This window comes from Schistocerca gregaria, chromosome 4 (genome assembly GCF_023897955.1).
Source record: "Schistocerca gregaria isolate iqSchGreg1 chromosome 4, iqSchGreg1.2, whole genome shotgun sequence".
Classification (NCBI taxonomy): domain Eukaryota; kingdom Metazoa; phylum Arthropoda; class Insecta; order Orthoptera; family Acrididae; genus Schistocerca; species Schistocerca gregaria.
The window spans coordinates 635,682,801-635,701,575 of NC_064923.1; the positions used below are offsets into that span (position 1 = coordinate 635,682,801).

General features: G+C 40.6%; 1 protein-coding gene across 2 annotated transcripts in view; it reads left to right on the top strand.

The window, feature by feature from the left end:
- The first annotated feature begins 450 nt into the window (after positions 1-450).
- Positions 451-18,775, top strand: part of LOC126266974 (ankyrin repeat domain-containing protein 33B-like) — a 1,584,966-nt gene continuing 1,566,641 nt past the window's right edge. For both annotated transcript variants that reach the window (XM_049971702.1, XM_049971705.1), the window contains exon 1: positions 451-524. The gene's annotated coding sequence lies outside the window, so the exon portion shown is untranslated. The remainder of the gene's footprint in view (positions 525-18,775) is intronic.

Below are 18,775 nucleotides of genomic sequence, written 5' to 3' on the forward strand. Positions count from 1 at the left end.
CTGAAGTTGCCTTTGTGTGTTACTTTGTAATACTAAAAGAGATGCCTGCTTTTTTATGAATAAATTTACTGTACAGTACTTCTTTTCGGCAAATAAACATGTACAGTTCTATTATCCGAACAAACCAGTTTTCTGAACACCCTTGGCCCCCAATTACATAATCGACGCTCTACTATATCTACAAAAATGAATTATACGTGTTGAGTCCCAGTACGGACTGTCGTGTGTGAGCTTTGACCGCGAAAGTGGGTGCTCCCGTAATGTTGCGCAGCCCTTTGCACTCAGTGGCTGCGTTATTGTCGCAGCGCGCGGCCAGCTGTTCGGCGCGACCTTGCACCGCCTCCGCCTCCGCCTCCGCCTCCGCGCCGCCCCCTCCCCCGCCCCCTGCGCCGACGCGCTTGCGCGCCGGCGGGGCCGCCGCGACGCTTTGGCCGCCGCCGACGGCAGCGCGAGTTGCGAAAGGAACGCCGCTGCCGCCGCCCACCGCCGCCGCCGCCGCCGCCTCATCGCAGACCGCCCCCAAGGTAAACACGCCGCCACAAGTTGCGCTCGCACCAGCCCAGGCGCTCCACAACCACTGCAGATGTCCTCCCTTTCGTGCAGCTTCCCTTTCCTGACAAACTGTTTTTTTGTTATACGAAATTAATTTACTGACTGCGAAATCCTCGGCATCGACTGTATAAATATGCCACCCATTAGTGACACATAAAAATTTGTGTCAGACCGCGACTCGAACCTAGTCCGTCACAAATGTTCACATGTCACTATTGGGTAGCAGATTTATTCCTAATACACTCGATGTCAAGGATTTCGCATCAGTGAATTAATTTCGAATTATTTCGCACGGGTGTGGATCGTCGACAGTGTCGTTCTTCCAGACATGCATCTAATTTGTTAGTCATGAAACGTTCGGCTGGCTTCATATGGTCTCTCATTTCTTTCTTTCGTGTGACCTTTTCATTTCCATACATATGCTACACAGTGGCACAACTAGAGTAAGTCAGCCTGGCAGCATCCCTGGGCGGTGTTTCTGTGGGGGTGCAGTCCTGTGACTGGCAAAAACTATGAGGAAGTATCGAAGAAAAACCCAAAAGAATGTAGCTTTCATAACACATTGTATTCATCTTTAGCCGTACCAGTGAACACTGCAATTAGAAAGCATGGAAGCAATGTAGTAAATCATTAATGGGATCAGATGCGAACTTTTTTAAGCAAACAAATAGAAGCTGAATAGGTGATTAATGAAGTTTAGTTCCAGTTTCTCCACTTCGGCGAAAGAGGCGTTTTTTGTTGAGTAGTTTTGCATATATCCTACATGATTTCCTCAATTGTCCTGAATTTTTACATTTCGGATTTTCAGTGTTAGCCTAAATTACTGGAATATAATACATTTTTGTGAATATCTTCTGCCAATATTACATAGATCACTGGTTACCCTGGGTGTAATCATATGATGATATGATTTCCGAGTGTTGAAAAAAAAGGCCGCATCCATATTCATATTAATAATATCATAAGATTATCTACACTAGCCGGCCGAGGTGGCCGAGTGGATCTAGGCGCTACAGTCTGGAACCGCGAGACCGCAACGGTTAGTTAGGTTTAAGCAGTTCTAAGTTCTAGGGGACTGATGACCTCAGAAGTTAAGCCCCATAGTGCTCAGAGCCATTTGAACCATATCTACACTACTGAAATACGTGTATCGTTTAGGTGTGAAAGTATTCTATCCTAAAACTACTACATGGATAATTATCAATTGTTTCAGGTATATCAATTCTGCATATTTCCTGTCAAAATTATGTGCCTGGTGTAGGACACGTTTATTAAGCTCACAGAATCAGTTGTACAAAAAATGGCAATTTGAGATTTTTGTCTTCGCCCCGTGGATAAATTTCTTCGTAGGACTGCGATTCAGGGTCCACTATATTGCCGTATTGTTAGTCCCAGGCACGTTGGCGTTTTGGAAAAGATGGTGAACGGAAAGCCTCAAGGAGTCGAATCTGCAGAATAGATTTCTTAAGTGAGATTGCTGGCTGCCACTTCGTACCTCTTGTTGCTATTTATGCAAAAATAAGGTGTAGTGACATTTCTAATAATGCTTTACAGATGAATGTAGATATTGCTAAATCTGTGGACGGGAAAATAAGAAATGTCGAATGAATAGATCATTTATTTCTTCCTGAACCTGTCACCAACATTTTAAAATTTTTTCGTTGCACGGCACCTGAGAGGTGCCCATCATCTCTATTTCACGTTTTTCCACTGTCCGCATTCTATTATTTCAAGCAAGAACAGTTGCGAAAAAACATAACACTAATAACAATTAAACGACACATTCATGCTAAGCAATTTAAGTTTTTTTTAGTCTTACACATGCAGAAACACTGTCAGAAAATACAACTTTGACCACAGACATAATTTTCCGAAGCAAACAGAGATCGGCAACATGGCGAATACTGCGCTGTTTTTGAGCAGCATACAAATGGAAAAGTGTTTGTACCACGATTATACATGCGAAAATCGGAATAGCAACAAGCAGAGTAATCTATCGTAAATATACAACTCGCCAAATATAGTAGCTCGAAATTGTTATTTTGCACAGATTAGCTGCAACATCTAAATTGCGGTAGATGTTTTAACTATATACTAACTGAAAACTGAAATTTGTATTAAGCCAACTGAAAGAATGTGAAGGCCAAAACGCGTATCGGCATAAATAAAAATGCATACAAAACTGGCTGACTGCTGCATTGCTTACAATATACCGACGAAAAAAAATCGCAACAGCAACAATGAGCTGTGCGACATAAACGGAAGTCTGTAGGTGCGTTTCCACATCTGCAACATGACGTATGTTCAAATTTCGAGCCAGTCGCGTAAGAGCGGCGCTTGTAGTGCACTATGTGGTTGCAAATCAGGTTTGCTTTAAATGCATGCTGTAACGGTCGTAAGTGTTAATCACCGTTGAGATTGGACGTGGTGAGTTGACTTTAGTCAAGAATGCCTTCAAGGCCATTTACCGACACCTCACTCAGTTCGAAAGAGATCGTGTAATAGGGCTACGATAAGCTGGATGTTCCTTCTGCAGAAAGACTTGGCAGGAATGTAGCCACTGTAGACGATTGCTGGAAGCGGTGGTCACGAGAAATCCAAGGTGCTACTCCAGGCGGGTGTAAAATGAATGTGCGCAACGGAAAATAATAAACGCTAAAATGATTTGCCCCTGTCTGACTATCCCCTGAAGCAGATTTTAGGATATCATAATTCTTTAAATTACAATCTAAACATAAATGAATGATGAAGGCAACTAATCCTACTAAGTTATAAACGTTGTTCCTATTATATATTTATTGTATATTAAAAACCCCTTTATATTACAAAGTATACATTTTCTAAGTAAAATTACTAATCAATTGCCCAACTCTGCCCGTTATTATAACTGCGCGGTCTAATACCAATAACGCAAAATGACTGACATCATCTACGTACCAAACACTAGAAGACACTACTTTCAAAGATGATCTACGGTGGTGTGGAACCTCAGTGGAAATAAACTAACGTGATCACAGCTATTTATCTTTTATAGCCCTAGTAAGCCGAAGCACTTTGCGGTATCACCGTATGTACGGCGTCCGGTGCGTCGAAGTGATGGTTCTCGTACTCGTGAGCGACGATGGAAGAACTCCAGCCACAAATAAAATCTTTCAAACACTAGGACGGCAGAAATCAGTCCTACGATTAATATACTCTGTCTTCTCCTTTCTGTGTTCTACAGACGGGAAACGTCTCAACGTAAATATAGGCAGAGGAAGTACTCTCAATTACTGAACGCTGCATACTCAATGACGACTTCCAACCTGGAGGTGAAGTCCAGAATCGTATAGGTTCGCAACAGGACAGTGCCTAACTGTTCTAACTATAAACTCTGCCGGCCGTGGTGGCCGAGGGGTTCTAGGCGCTACAGTCTGGAATCGCGCGACCGCTACGGTCAGAGCCATTTGAACCATTTTTGAAGTGGTTTCTGAAGGAGCCGTTATCCATTTGGATATCGAGCGACCGTCACACACGGGCGCTCACAATGGAAGACCTCGTCTCTCCACCTCTGGCTTCCCAGCAGGGCTTATCTCCCCACCTTCGTAATTCCGAAAACGAATAATATTCCCGAAACCACGGGCTCATCTCCCTCTCTACTGATTCTTCCGAACGCCGACCAACCATTTTTGAGTCTTTTGTTGCCCAGCGCGGAAAATTTGCGAGGAAAAACCTATACTCGTACAATGGTACGCTCTTGCGTAAATCTCCTTAGAAAGAAAATATGTTATGTGGACATGTGACCGGAAACGCTTACTTTCCATGTTAGAACTCATTTTATTACTTCTCTTCAAATCACATTATTCATGGAATGGAAACACACAGCAACAGAGCGTACCGGCGTGACTTCAAACACTTTGTTACAAGAAATGTTCAAAATGTCCTCCGTTAGCGAGGATACATGCATCCACCCTCCGTCGCATGGAATCCCAGATGCGCTGATGCAGTCCTGGAGAATGGCGTATTGTATCACAGCCGTCCACAATACGAGCACGAAGAGTCTCTACATTTGGTACCGGGGTTGCGTAGACAAGAGCTTCCAAATGCCCCCATAAATGAAAGTCAAGAGGGTTGAGGTCAGGAGAGCGTGGAGGCCATGGAATTGGTCCACCTCTACCAATCCATCGGTCACCGAATCTGTTGTTGAGAAGCGTACGAATACTTCGACTGAAATGTGCAGGAGCTCCATCGTGCATGAACCACATGTTGTGTCGTACTTGTAAAGGCACATGTTCTAGCAACACAGGAAGAGTATCCCGTATGAAATCACCATAACGTGCTCCATTGAGCGTAGGTGGAAGAACATGGGGCCCAATCAAGACATCACCAACAATGCCTGCCCAAACGTTCACAGAAAATCTGTGTTGATGACGTGATTGCACAATTGCTAGCGGATTCTCGTCAGCCCATACATGTTGATTGTGATAATTTACAATTTGATCACGTTGGAATAAAGCCTCATTCGTAAAGAGAACATTTGCACTGAAATGAGTGTTGACACATTGGTGGATGAACCATTCGCAGAAGTGTACCCGTGGAGGCCAATCAGCAGCTGATAGTGCCTGCACGCGCTGTACATGGTACGGAAACAACTGCTTCTCCCGTAGCAATCTCAATACAGTGACGTGGGCAACGTTACCTTGTACAGCAGCAACTTCTCTGACGCTGACATTAGGGTTATCGTCGACTGCACGAAGAATTGCCTCGTCCATTGCAGGTGCCCTCGTCGTTCTAGGTCTTCCCCAGTCGCGAGTCATAGGCTGGAATGTTCCGTGTTCCCTAAGACGTCGATCAATTGCTTCGAATGTCTTCCTGTCGGGACACCTTCGTTCTGGAAATTTGTCTCGAAACAAACGTACCGCGCCACGGCTATTGCCCCGTGCTAATCCATAGATCAAATGGGCATCTGCCAACTCCGCATTTGTAAACATTGCACTGACTGCAAAACCACGTTCGTGATGAACACTAACCTGTTGATGCTACGTACTGATGTGCTTGATGCTAGTACTTAGAGCACTGAGTCGCATGTCAACACAAGCACCGAAGTCAAGATTACCTTTCTTCAACTGGGCCAACTGGCGGTGAATCGAGGAAGTACAGTACATACTGACGAAACTAAAATGAGCTCTAAAATGGAAATGAAGCGTTTCCGGACACATGTTCACATAACATCTTTTCTTTATTTGTGTGTGAGGAATGTTTCCTGAAAGTTTGGCCGTACCTTTTTGTAACACCCTGTAAACGATGTACAACCTATCAAATGATATCTAATTGTGGTTGTAGTTTACGGCAAAGTATGTGGATAAGTGCTTGTAAGGTGCAAAATTATAGCCACTGTAGAGAAGGTACTGTCGCAAGAAGACTGGGCTCCGGACGGCCAGATGACAGTACTGGGAGGACCATCATGTTCGACGTGAGGCCCTGCCGCATCGTACTGCGTCTGCAGCAGCAATTTGAGCAGCAGTTGGCACCACAGATACATAACTAACTGGTGTGTTGCTTCCACGACAGCTCTGAACCACATGCTCCGCAGCATGGATTCCATTGACTCCTAACTACAGCCATTTTGTGCTTCAGTGGTGTCAAGTGAGAGTTCATTGGAGGGCAGGGTGAAGGTCTGTTATGTTTTCTGACGAGAGCTGTTTCTGCCTCGGTGTCAGTGAAGATCGTGTGTTGGTTAGAAGGAGGTCAATTGAGGGCCTGCAACCAACTTGAGCTGATCACCAGATCTGTCTCCAATCGAGCGCACATGGGACATTGTTGGACAACAAATCCAGCGTCATTCACGACCAGCTTTTACGGTGCCTGTATTGACCAGTCAAGTGCAACAGGTATAGAACTCTATACCGAGCGCACATGGGACATTGTTGGACAACAAATCCAGCGTCATTCACGACCAGCTTTTACGGTGCCTGTATTGACCAGTCAAGTGCAACAGGTATAGAACTCTATACCGAGCGCACATGGGACATTGTTGGACAACAAATCCAGCGTCATTCACGACCAGCTTTTACGGTGCCTGTATTGACCAGTCAAGTGCAACAGGTATAGAACTCTATACCGAGCGCACATGGGACATTGTTGGACAACAAATCCAGCGTCATTCACGACCAGCTTTTACGGTCGCTGTATTGACCAGTCATACTCTATACCGAGCGCACATGGGACATTGTTGGACAACAAATCCAGCGTCATTCACGACCAGCTTTTACGGTGCCTGTATTGACCAGTCAAGTGCAACAGGTATAGAACTCTATACCGAGTGCACATGGGACATTGTTGGACAACAAATCCAGCGTCATTCACGACCAGCTTTTACGGTCCCTGTATTGACCGGTCAAGTGCAACAGGTAAAGAACTCTATACCACAAACTGACATCCGGCACCTGTACAACGCAATGCACGCACGTTTGTATACTTGCATTCAACTTTCTGGCGGTTACACCGGTTATTAATATACCAGCATTCACACTTGGCAATAGTTTATCTCGCGCTTGCGTTAACCTGTAATCTTACAATGTTAATCCCTTAAATATGTTACCTAGACAAAGGTGGTCCCGAAATTTCATTACTCTACATTAATTATTCTTTGGTGATATGATTTTTCTCCGCCAGTGTAATATAAGCCACAGCCACGGAGGTCAACATCCAATAAAACGGATAAATTATTGTTTCAATTCTGCTGTACATCAGTGCTGCTACCTAAACGTACTCTTTGAGAAACTCCTTCCTCAATCGTTGTCTAATACTTAACAACAGACACTTTTTGTTACTGAAAGAAGCTTGGTTCGCTAATGCTATCCTACTGCTTCTTGAAGCACCGAGCAAGCAGGCGCTGTGGCCAGACAGTGGTATGGAATTTCGGTTCAAATCTCTTTCCGAGCATCCCATTCTAGGGTTTACATGGTGTTTCTAAATCACTGACGGCATATATTGATCGACTTCGTACTTTGTTCTCTAATAATGCCGTCATTGATGAGACGTTTAGACCTATTTCTTTCCTTCCTTAACGCGTCGTGCGGCAAACTCTTTTGGTGACTGACCGCTGCTTTTTTTTTGTAAGACGCAGCTGGACGTTCTAACTTCTCTCTCAGTGATTATTCTGGACGATTAGCTTTTTTATAATAATTTCATTACCATAATTTCTCGTTTTTAATTAACCAAGGAAATAGGCATACAATTTTCGCGAAATTATTTTTTAAACTTAAAAGTACTCAATATTTGTCTAACTTGGTGCATAATCATCAGACATATTTCAAGTGTTAGGTAAAACAGCTCATACCGTATTTCATCGAAATTTTAAGTACGGCGACTGCGTCGCGGTGTTCTCTGGCTATCACTCACTGTCTTTTAACATGATCCATAATTGGCAGAATTCTTACTCTTCTTCTAGTCCAATTTTCCCTTTTATAATTAGCTGGTCATTACAATTGCCGAGCAACATGGTCATTCCAGTTAACATTTCCTCTTCATTTTATCTTCAGCAACGATTAAAATTTCGTCTACAAAGCTTTGGAAGTTTGTCCGTATTCCGTGGCAGGCTTCTGTTCCGTCTCTTTCATCGCGTCTACATATTTAACTCAAATAATCTTAGTATTAAACGAAAACACGATCTTACACGCTTTTCAACGCCATCTAGTCCACTGTCACTGTCTCCTCATGTTTTTCGAGTAATAACACCCTCTCTTGCCTCTGTATTTCACCCGTATACCTCTGAGAACACCCTAGACAACTAATGTCGAAGACTTTACTTCTACCACTGCATTCCACAAATCACCGTAGTGGTACCGAACTTTACTTATTATAATAGCAGCGGTCAGTGGCGTAGTGAAGCATAAAAATTTGGATTTGAGTTTACCTTATATCTTAAATATATCTCTTAGCCTATTTACGCCGATTTGTGGCAGCTAAACATTGTGTCTTACATTAAACAGATCAATGTAATTTGGTAGTCAATATTTAAAAACTATGAACTGAATTGTTGTAAGTACAAAGAGCCGTTACAAAAACAAAATAAAATTAGAGGTTGATGTCTCGTCAATGTTTATTAGAAATGGAGCACTGGCTCATTTGGGAAATGATGAGGAAGGAAATGGGCGGACCTTCATGCATTTACATGAAATGCGTTGAGGAAACCTGGTAATTGCAAAAACAGACATAATGTCTTATGGGATAACAGCAATCAGTGATTTTATAATGTTACTTAAAAACCGTCTTGATTGCAAATTTTTTATTCATATGACCGGTTTCGGTTCATTCAGAACCATCTTCAGATCTGATATTTCAGTTACAGGAGTAACCCGTCCAAATCCAGCAATTTTCACATGTGACGTAGCATGTGAAAATTGCTGGATTTGGACGGGTTACTCGTGTAACTGAAATATCAGATCTGAAGATGGTTCTGAATGAACCGAAACCGGTCATATGAATAAAAAAAAATTGCAACCAAGACGGTTTTTAAGTAACATTATGAAACCTGGTAAAATGTAATCTGAATGCACGCACCAGGATTTGGAGCACCCTCCTTAGATTAGATTAGATTAGTACTTGTTCTATAGATAATGAATACGACACTTCGTAATGATGTGAAACGAGTAAGGTTAATAAAAGGTGTCTATACAAGATATTACATTACACAAAATAATACATGACACTTAATATTTTCTTGGGTGTGGGGTGGGGAGGAAATTACCCACTTAATATATCCAAAAATTCATCTAATGAGTAGAAGGAGTTACAATTCAGCAATTCTTTTAATTTCATTTTAAATGCTTTATGGTTATCCGTCAGACTTTTGATGCTATTAGGTAAGTGACCAAAGACTTTTGTGGCAGCATAATTTACCCCCATCTGAGCCAAAGTTAGATTTAATCTTGAGTAGTGAAGATCATCCTTTTTCCCAGTGCTGAGCCATGTACACTACTATTACTTTTGATTTCGTTCGGATTGGTAATAACAAATTTCATAAGTGAATATATATTTTGTGAGGCTACAGTGAAGATCCCTAGCTCTTTTAATAAGTGTCTGCAGGATGATCTTGGATGAGCTCCAGTAATTATTCTGATTACACGCTTTTGTGCAATGAACACTCTTTTACTCAATGATGAGTTACCCCAGAATATGATGTCATACGAAAGCAGAGAATGAAAACAGGCGTGGTAAGCTAATTTACTGAGATGTATATCGCCAAAATTTGCAATTACCCTAACAGCATCAATAGCTGAACTCAAACATTCAAGCAGATCTTCAGTGTTTTTTCCAGCTCAACCCCTCATCAATGCATACATCTAGAAATTTTGAATATTCCACCTTAGCTACCGATTTCTGATCGAAGTCTATATTTATTAAAGGTGTCATTCCATTTACTGTGTGGAACTGTATATATTGTGTTTTGTTAAAGTTCAGTGAGAGTCCGTTTGCAGAGAATCACTTAACGATTTTCTGAAAAACATCGTTTACAATTTCATCAGTTAATTCTTGACTGTTCGGTGTGATATCTGTACTTGTATCTTCCTTTCGAAGAAAAGGCTTGTTCCGACGTTTAAATATTATGAATGTCTTAGAACTTGCGATTACTACATTTCCGAGGTTTATTTTCCTTGTATTTTATGATCTGTTATCCGTTTCGCATGGCAGTATGCTGAAATTCGTAGAATGACGAGACAGTCTATCGACGATATTGAACCTCATTATGACTCACTACTTAGAGATTGTAACGTTATGTGATTGACTTAAAATTTTAAGTCATTCACTAATCGAGCAGTCGCTCGGCAACAGCAACAGTTAGCAAATAATGTTGCGAGAATGTAAAAGGTGAACGACCTGTGACGTAACTTGTTTATTATCGAAGCGCCGTCAGAGATGCAGTGAGTTATTGACTTTGGAAATCGCGGTTCGAAAAACGGACAGAAGAAGAACACTGTTACACTTTTTTTTGTGTAGAGATATTTTCGATGAACAGTTACTCATTTTTCTCTTGTTTCTTGTAACTTGTGTCGGACGCGCATGTCTTGCCGCCGTATTACTATTGTTAAAAGTAATATTATTTTAGTGTAAAGTAAAAGTGCAATACTGCATGGCAATAGATTTATTGTGCGACGTGTATGTGAAAACGTCAAAGGAATTATTTTCATTACGAGAAGAGAAGTGCCAGTCAAAACGGCATCCTTGGTAAATCCTTCATCGCAATGTAAGTTCATCTATTAATTGCCATAAATTCAGAGTTAAATGGAACTGGTGTATGAACTATTTATTTCTAATAGAATCTATGTCTCATTCCTTTATGAAGTTATTTAATTTTATTTATGTTTCTGCCAAATAGAGAGTTCACAGTCACGAATTCTTTCGTCGAGATCGGACGGAAGTTGCATGCGGCGAAATATTTTCTCCGCGCCATATTCTACTGGTAAATGCATGATAAACTACGGTCCCTTAGAAAATTAATGTTGAGCTATCCAAAAATAATTATATTTTGAATAGGCATTTACTCTCCTCTGCAATGCAACTTCCGACTGATCAGACGATCCAACAAGAAGCAGTCGGCGTTCGCAAATATATTTCCACCGCTGATTATAGCTATATGATGCATCACAAAAGTAAACGTATTGTTATAATTAGCGACTACGAACGGGGACATTTATAACTGTATGTTTATGTATACACATTACGTAAACATATCGTTATAAGATGTTAGCATTTTGTGGCATTGTATGATTATATTTCACGTTTAAAAACAACATTTTATTCAGACGGAAGGATTGATTTAGCACTATTAGCTGCACAGAATGGTTTGTTCGGCCGGTGGTAGGAATTAAACAGGGAGAAGCCGAGTTTTCTGCATCTAGCCGCCACGTATGCAGAAGCCAGGATGCCGCTGGCGCGTTGGTGAACTATTGTGAATGGCATCCGTTTGGACGGCTTGCCAGTTGGAGCGACGAAAAGTACCGTCAGCAGACGCGTCTCTCCATTCCAAAGGCGCCTGTCGTAAGTGCACCCGCCAAACATCATGGCAGAAAGAGAATCTCACCCGTGAGCGTCATCTGCTTTGCGACTTAAATAAGAGACCCGCCTAGAAACCAGAAAATTCCAGATTTCTGCAACATTCAGTTGGCAAACACTCTACAAAATTGTGTCAGCGACAAATGAATGCCTGAGTAAAACAATGGATCATGTTCAGTTTTTCAATTTTAGAGTTCCGTACCTCAATCGGTAAAAAAGGAACCCTTAAGCCTTGTACAGGCGGAGACATTTCTGGCGCCATGAACAGCGCAGCGAGTGAATTGCTTCGTGTGAACAGTTACCCTGCTTGCCATCTGGTGGCGTGCCATCACATTGCTAGTAAATGGCATGCAACCGAACGAAGCTATATTCCGCGCCATATGGCTGCCATTTGAGCACGGATGTCTCTTTTTCCTGTCGGTAGTGCACTTTGTGATAATGGAGTGGTCTAAGGAAGCTATAGAAATTCTTACTGAGACATACAGACACAAAACCAACCACATACCATAACAGACACGCCAAGAAATACTCACTCGACAAAATAGTTGATTCATTGAAGGAGGTTAGGTTTTCGTCTCGTGCTCAAATTATAGCGAAGTTTACGCACTAGGTTTTTGTCAGAACTTAACAAAATAACAGCTTAGGCAAAGAGTGGCGTGCGATCTGCTGACATGTATGAAACAACGGTGTGTTATTTTAAGAAACTTTTTTTTTTTTTGGCAAGGAAAGGAACTTGCAGCGCAGAATCCGCACAAGAAAGTAGAGACTAACTAAAAGCAATAACGTCACAGTAACTAAATTTTTACCCGTCAGTTTCCTCTGCAGTTACAACAGTAAGCGAAAAAAATTAACTGATAACTGGTTTGGCTCGGCGAAGTTCACAAGATACATTATACTAACAAATATGCAATCCACCGCAGGCATATGAAAAGCTCACTTGGCTTGAAACGTCCCCTTAAAAAAATCAATGAATTACTGTGTAGATAAACCTCTACGTTATTTGATTTTCAAACAGCTGAGCAAAACTGAACGTACTCAGACGACATTCACTAAACTGACACACAATATTTTTAGCGCAACGCATCCAGACTTTCAATAATCCCTACATAAGAATGGCCCTAACTAACGATAACCTATACCTTTCATGAATCACTTACCTCACAAAAATCTTCGTTACTCAAAATACTGCAATACAGCGAGCGCCAATACTGCCAGCTAAATAAAAGATTCTAACTACTGAAGGCACTAACTACTGATAGGCATAGTTAGCAAATGAAAGATTTTGATGGAGAACAAACAATGTATGTACCTTAATAGTGTACCAAAGTCATTATATATATATATATATATATATATATATATATATATATATATATATGTGTGTGTGTGTGTGTTCATGACATTCAGTGTTACAAATTTACTGTCTCTGATGGACACACATCTAGATCATCCGCTCTCAAAACTCCGCCATCTCTCTCCGCACATCCACCACTTCTGGCGGCTCACGTCCAACTGCGAAACGCTACGCGCTGTTCACATCCAACTACCCAATGGCGATTTTGCAACAATGCCGACCAGCCTCAGACTGCACACAGCACAGTCAGTGATTTTCATACAGAGCGCTACATGGCGTTACCAACATAAAAACCTAAACAACCTACTTACAGTCTGAATCGTTTTGTTTATAGTTCGAAGATTGTAGATTTGACCCCTATTAATATCCTTATTTTTTCTCAATTGTAACTTAACATTAAAAACGTTATGAAGCTGAGTACGAGCCCTTGATATGGCACAGTGTCTCGTAGTGGCCATAAATATCCGATCACAAAAAATATAAAGTACACACTGTGTACAATTGTTATCATTATTTTTCAGGATGACTTTTGTGCCAATGAGATCTCAGAGTCTCCTACTGATGTTAGTGAAGATTTTTTTAATTACAGACAGCTAATAACAGGCACTTTGAGAAAGGTCCATAAAATACGCCATAGAGACAACGGAAAAGAGGAAGAGTGCTCACAATGAAAAAGAAAGTGTTATTTCGAAAAGAGCTGGCAATATCTGACCAGCATAAATATACCAAAAGCTCCTCCAACTGATGTTGAAGTATTTAGTTCAAATGTAGCTGCTTCTCTACAGCAAATAGAAAGTAAAGCTATGGTGATGAAAGCTAACAGAGAGAAATTTAATACACTTTGTGCTGTGCAAGGGGAAAGACATGGGCAATAATGAGAAACAAGACTTTTTATTTGTTTATTTTGAACAACAAAACTGTTTATTTCTTTATTTGAGTAACAAGACTATTTATTTTTTTAAGTAACAAGTTTGTTTATTTTTTATTTTCATCAAAATGTAACTGCTCAATATCTATAAAATACAAGTTGAATGCAGTGCTTTATCTTGAATGTGGATTGTAATTATAGCAAATTGAAATTACAAAATATATTGCTAATACCAACTAAGTTAATTATGAATATCATACAGTCTCTTGCATACTATATTAACTTAATGTTAATTTACATTACTTACTTTCAACATTTGGCATACTATCAGCACTGATTTTTTTTACTGATTCCCACTGCCACTATACATTCAGTAGCTTTGAAATATTCCTGAAGTGTTTCACTCACTTTCCTAGCTCCTTTAACTGTCTTGTGTTGACATAATATTCCTGTGCCCCTCAGATTATTTTTCTGCCATTCTCCTAGAATGATAACAGTGATTTGTGTCCTCTTTCTTTTCCAGTTGTCCAACATAATTCTTCCCACATGTGTCCAGTAAAAAATTATGTAGCATACAAACAGACAATGTGATTTTCTCTACAATTTCAACAGGTAGCTCCATTTTCTGAAGGAGAATTCTGAACCTATTGCTCAATATTCCAAAATTATTTTCAGAAGTTCTTCTTGCCCTACTCAAATAGTAATCACGTATTTTCTGTTGCTGTGTGAGATTTCTCTTACATGGCTTCATTATATGCTCTGATAAGGGAAAAGCATCATCAGCTACAACCATAAAAGGCATTGCAGTTCCTGATAATATCTCTGGTGTAGGAATGTCCATTAAATTTTCAGCACCAGTAAGAATTTCACAGAGGGAACTGTTCTGGAACACTTCTCCACCACTAATCCTCCCATTGCAACCTACATCCACACATGAAAATTTATACTGCGCATCAACAAGTGCCAGTAACACAATGCTGTTACCTCCTTTGTAATTGCGGTAGTTTGATCCCATACGTTTTGGTGGCCCGAATTTCACATGCGTCCCGTCTAAAGCGCCAAGACAATTTGAAAAGCTGCACATGTCTTGGAACTGTTTTGATACATGTTTACATTCACTTTCTGATGATGGAATCTGAAATACAGAAAATGAGATGTGAATGTTTCAGTGTGACTTTCATACACATGAACTGAAGAAGATGTATGGTCTTGAAGTCTGGAATTACTGTATCTCAGACACATTTTCCCATAACAACTGAAATGATGGATTATGAAGTGCTCTAATTTTGTCTGAAAATTCCTCAGGTAGATGAGAAACAGGTTTGGCCTATGGATTGTAAGGTTCAATTCTTAACATAAACTTTTACAATGTAGGGCTACTTTTTGAATATAATTGCCAAACTGTAAAAATATGTGATAATGTCTGGACACAGGTATAGCTGAAGTTTGGATCAGAGACACATTCTTCCATCTAAGTATTTTTTTGGAATGGTTAAGAATGACACTTGAAAGAATTTGTTGCTATTTCTAATGAATTTAGCAGAATAAAGGGAATGCTAGGGGTTTGCCCACTAAGTAAATGTAACAAATAAAACTACCTAAAAAAGTTGTGGCAGAGGCACCTAGAATACACTCACACCCCGAAAAATGTTTCTTCCTGAGACTAACACATCTGACCATTGTGGTTCCCTTATTGTAATTTACTGCTTATTTAAATGTATTATTACATTCACTTATTTTGGTCATGTTCTCATGAAATTTAACAAAAATAAACGAACCTTCCTGCATGAATCCTTCAAACATTGGTAAACTGCGTCACAAGTTTGAGGAATAATTGAGGATATCGTTTTTACAAGTATTCTGAATGAAAACATAATGCTTCTGTAGCTTTATCCAGTAGCCATAAACATCAGTGTTAGAACTAACCTAAAGAAAATTATGGAATTAGTTATAGCTTACAGGTATGCACTGTACATACAGCAGGCTATCAAAAGTATCCGGACCCCCCCCCCCCCTCCTCAAAACATGGGGTGACCCGCGGAACTCACGGACAAGAACGTTGTCGGGTGATTGGGTGTCACCTGTGTCATACGTCTGTACACGAGATTTCCACACTCCTAAACATCCCTAGGTCCACTGTTTCCGATGTGATAGTGAAGTGGAAATGTGAGGGTAAACATGCAGCACAAAAGCGTACAGGCCGACCTCGTATGTTAACGACAGAGACTGCCGACAGTTGAAGAGGCTCGTAAAGTGTAATACGCAGACATCTATCCAGATCATCACACAGGAATTCCAAACTGCACCAGAAACCACTGCAATTGCTATGAAAATTAGGCGGGAGGTGAGAAAACTTGGATTTAATGGTCGAGCGGCTGCTCATAAGCCACACATTACGATGGTAAAAGCCAAACGACGCCTCCCTTTGAGAACGGAGCGTAAACATTGGACGATTGAACAGTGGAAAACGTTGTGTGGAGTGACGAATCACGGTACACAATGTGGCGATCCGATGGCAGGGTGTGGGTATGGCGAATGCCCGTCATCAGCCAGTGTGTGTAGTGCCAACAGTAAAATTCGGAGGCAGTGGTGTCATGGAGTGATCGAGTTTTTCATGGAGGGGGCTTCTACCACTTGTTTTGCGTGGTACAGACCTACATTGAAGTTTTAAGCACGTTCTTGCTTACCACTGTTGAAGAGCAATTCGCGGATGGCGATTGCATCTTTCAGCACATTCGAGCACCTGTTCATAATGTACGGCCTGTGGCGGAGTGGTTACAAGACAATAACATCCCTGTAATGGGCTGGCTCGCACAGAGTCCTGACCTGAATCCTATAGAACACCTTTGGGATGTTTTGGAACGCCGACTTCGCGCCAAGCCTCACCGACCGATATCGATATCTCCCCTCAGTGTAGCGCTCCGCGAAGAATAGACTGCCATTTCCCAAGAACCCTTCCAGCACCTGATTGAGCGTATGCCTGCGAGAGTGGAAGCTGTCATCAAGCCTAAGGATGGGCCAACACCATATTGAATTTCAGCATTACCGATGAAGGGCGTCACGAACTTGTAAGTCATTTTCAGCCAGGTGTCCGGGTATCCTTATTCTTGGACCTACTAAACGAAGCGATGTCGAAAATTTCGTGTCTTTTATTCTGAGATAATTTTTGTATGATCCCCTGCCTCCAGCCTCAGTTCATCGTGTAACAGACTTTGCAATTCCCGACCGCCGTCGTCACGTCTTAAAATTCAAGGTCTACTCCATCATCCTCTATTACGCCAAAGAAAATTTCTTCTTCGTCGTCGCCAAGATATTACTGCACTAGTGACTGCACAAGCAGCAGTTGCCACTTTCGTTTCGTTATCAGCGATTTTCTAAAATACTGTTGCGCCATCTGCAGTCATTGTGGTACAAACTCAGCCAATAGATGGCATACCATCTCTTGGAACAGGAAGTTGTATCATTTTATTGCACCATTAGTGGCGCAAGATGTGTCCTCTTCAGGTCTTTTAATACCACTTATAGGATCACTTTGTTGTCCGTCTCTCGTCTATCTGTCTGTATTGCTTAAATAGCCCGGGCGCTGATTACGGCCACTGTGAGTACATTTTGATGTGTTCGAGGTCAGGTTGATTGCTCTTTAGAGGTCGCCATAATGTCTAACCAATGTTGCTATAGAATGCATAGACACCGCGGTATACGATAACAACGGCAAGGCACTACAAGAGCTAACACGATTACCGACAATGTTTTGTTCTAACTTTGATATACTGTGCGGTAGTATTCATTCTTTTTCAGCCATCACTTTCAAATTTAGTTCAAATTTAATATTTATTCTTTTAATTTAATTTTCGATTTTATTACGAACTACTAAATCCGCATATAGCCGCAATGTCACCTGATTACGAGTGGAGATAACAAGTGCAGTAGACCATTTTAATGAAAATTTATTAGACTTTAATTTTTGACAATACTTGGTTGTAACAGCCAAGTAACTATCTACTGTGTGAATTATGGATGTATGGAAAGCAGATGTAAGTATTAAACCTGTAAATATTAGAAGTTTAAAATATAATTCATGTACATAATTTTACTGTTTATTGACTGAGGATCATTAAAATTAATGAAACTCAAGTTTTTCTAATTACATTTTTGTAATGTGTTTATCTGACATGTTCCACACCCAGGAGGATTCCCTCTTTTATGGGTCTATGGAATGAATAATTAATCTAATGTAATCTAATCTAATCAGAAGACACTCTGTTCTTGTAAATACCTTAAAGATATCAGTGTTGTAGTTATCGTTTTGGGGATTGTTTTATTGGGGAAAATTTATTTGTAAAATAAGCCCGTGGACTACATTTAAAAATTACCTGCGGTTTGAACTTCAGGCTTCAAGTAACCATTAGTCAATTAGATCGTAATTACATTACTTTAATTATTGTAATTTAGAAACTTAAACGATCGGCAAAATTACGCTTACTGATCTTTAAGCTTTGATTCAGCCAAGTCAAACATTATTCAATGACGAATTTTTAAAACATTTAAATATTTCTGACTGGTAATTAACATAGCTTATTAATGGCACTCCAGAGTTAATGAAGTAAAAGAAAAATTGCAGTTGCATAATGCTGCATTGTACAAAAATTTAAATTTAAAATTAAAACATTTTCGAAAGTCTTGGAATTCGCGGGACCGATATCTTGCCAATATCGAATCGGTAACATGCAAAAAACGTCGAGATTCTCTATCCTCGGGGTGGATATACATACAATTATTTTCGTACGGAGCTCTCAGAGTGCGAAACATTTTAAGTTAAGCATTGCTTCTTGAGATTTGTCTCGGAAAAATTCGACCGTATCGTGAACTATGTAATTTCTCGCCCTCTGTTAATCTTGCGATTAATTGTATGAGTCTCCTCTTAGCTGGCGGTAAATCTTACGGGTTGTATGGTCGTGGTCCAT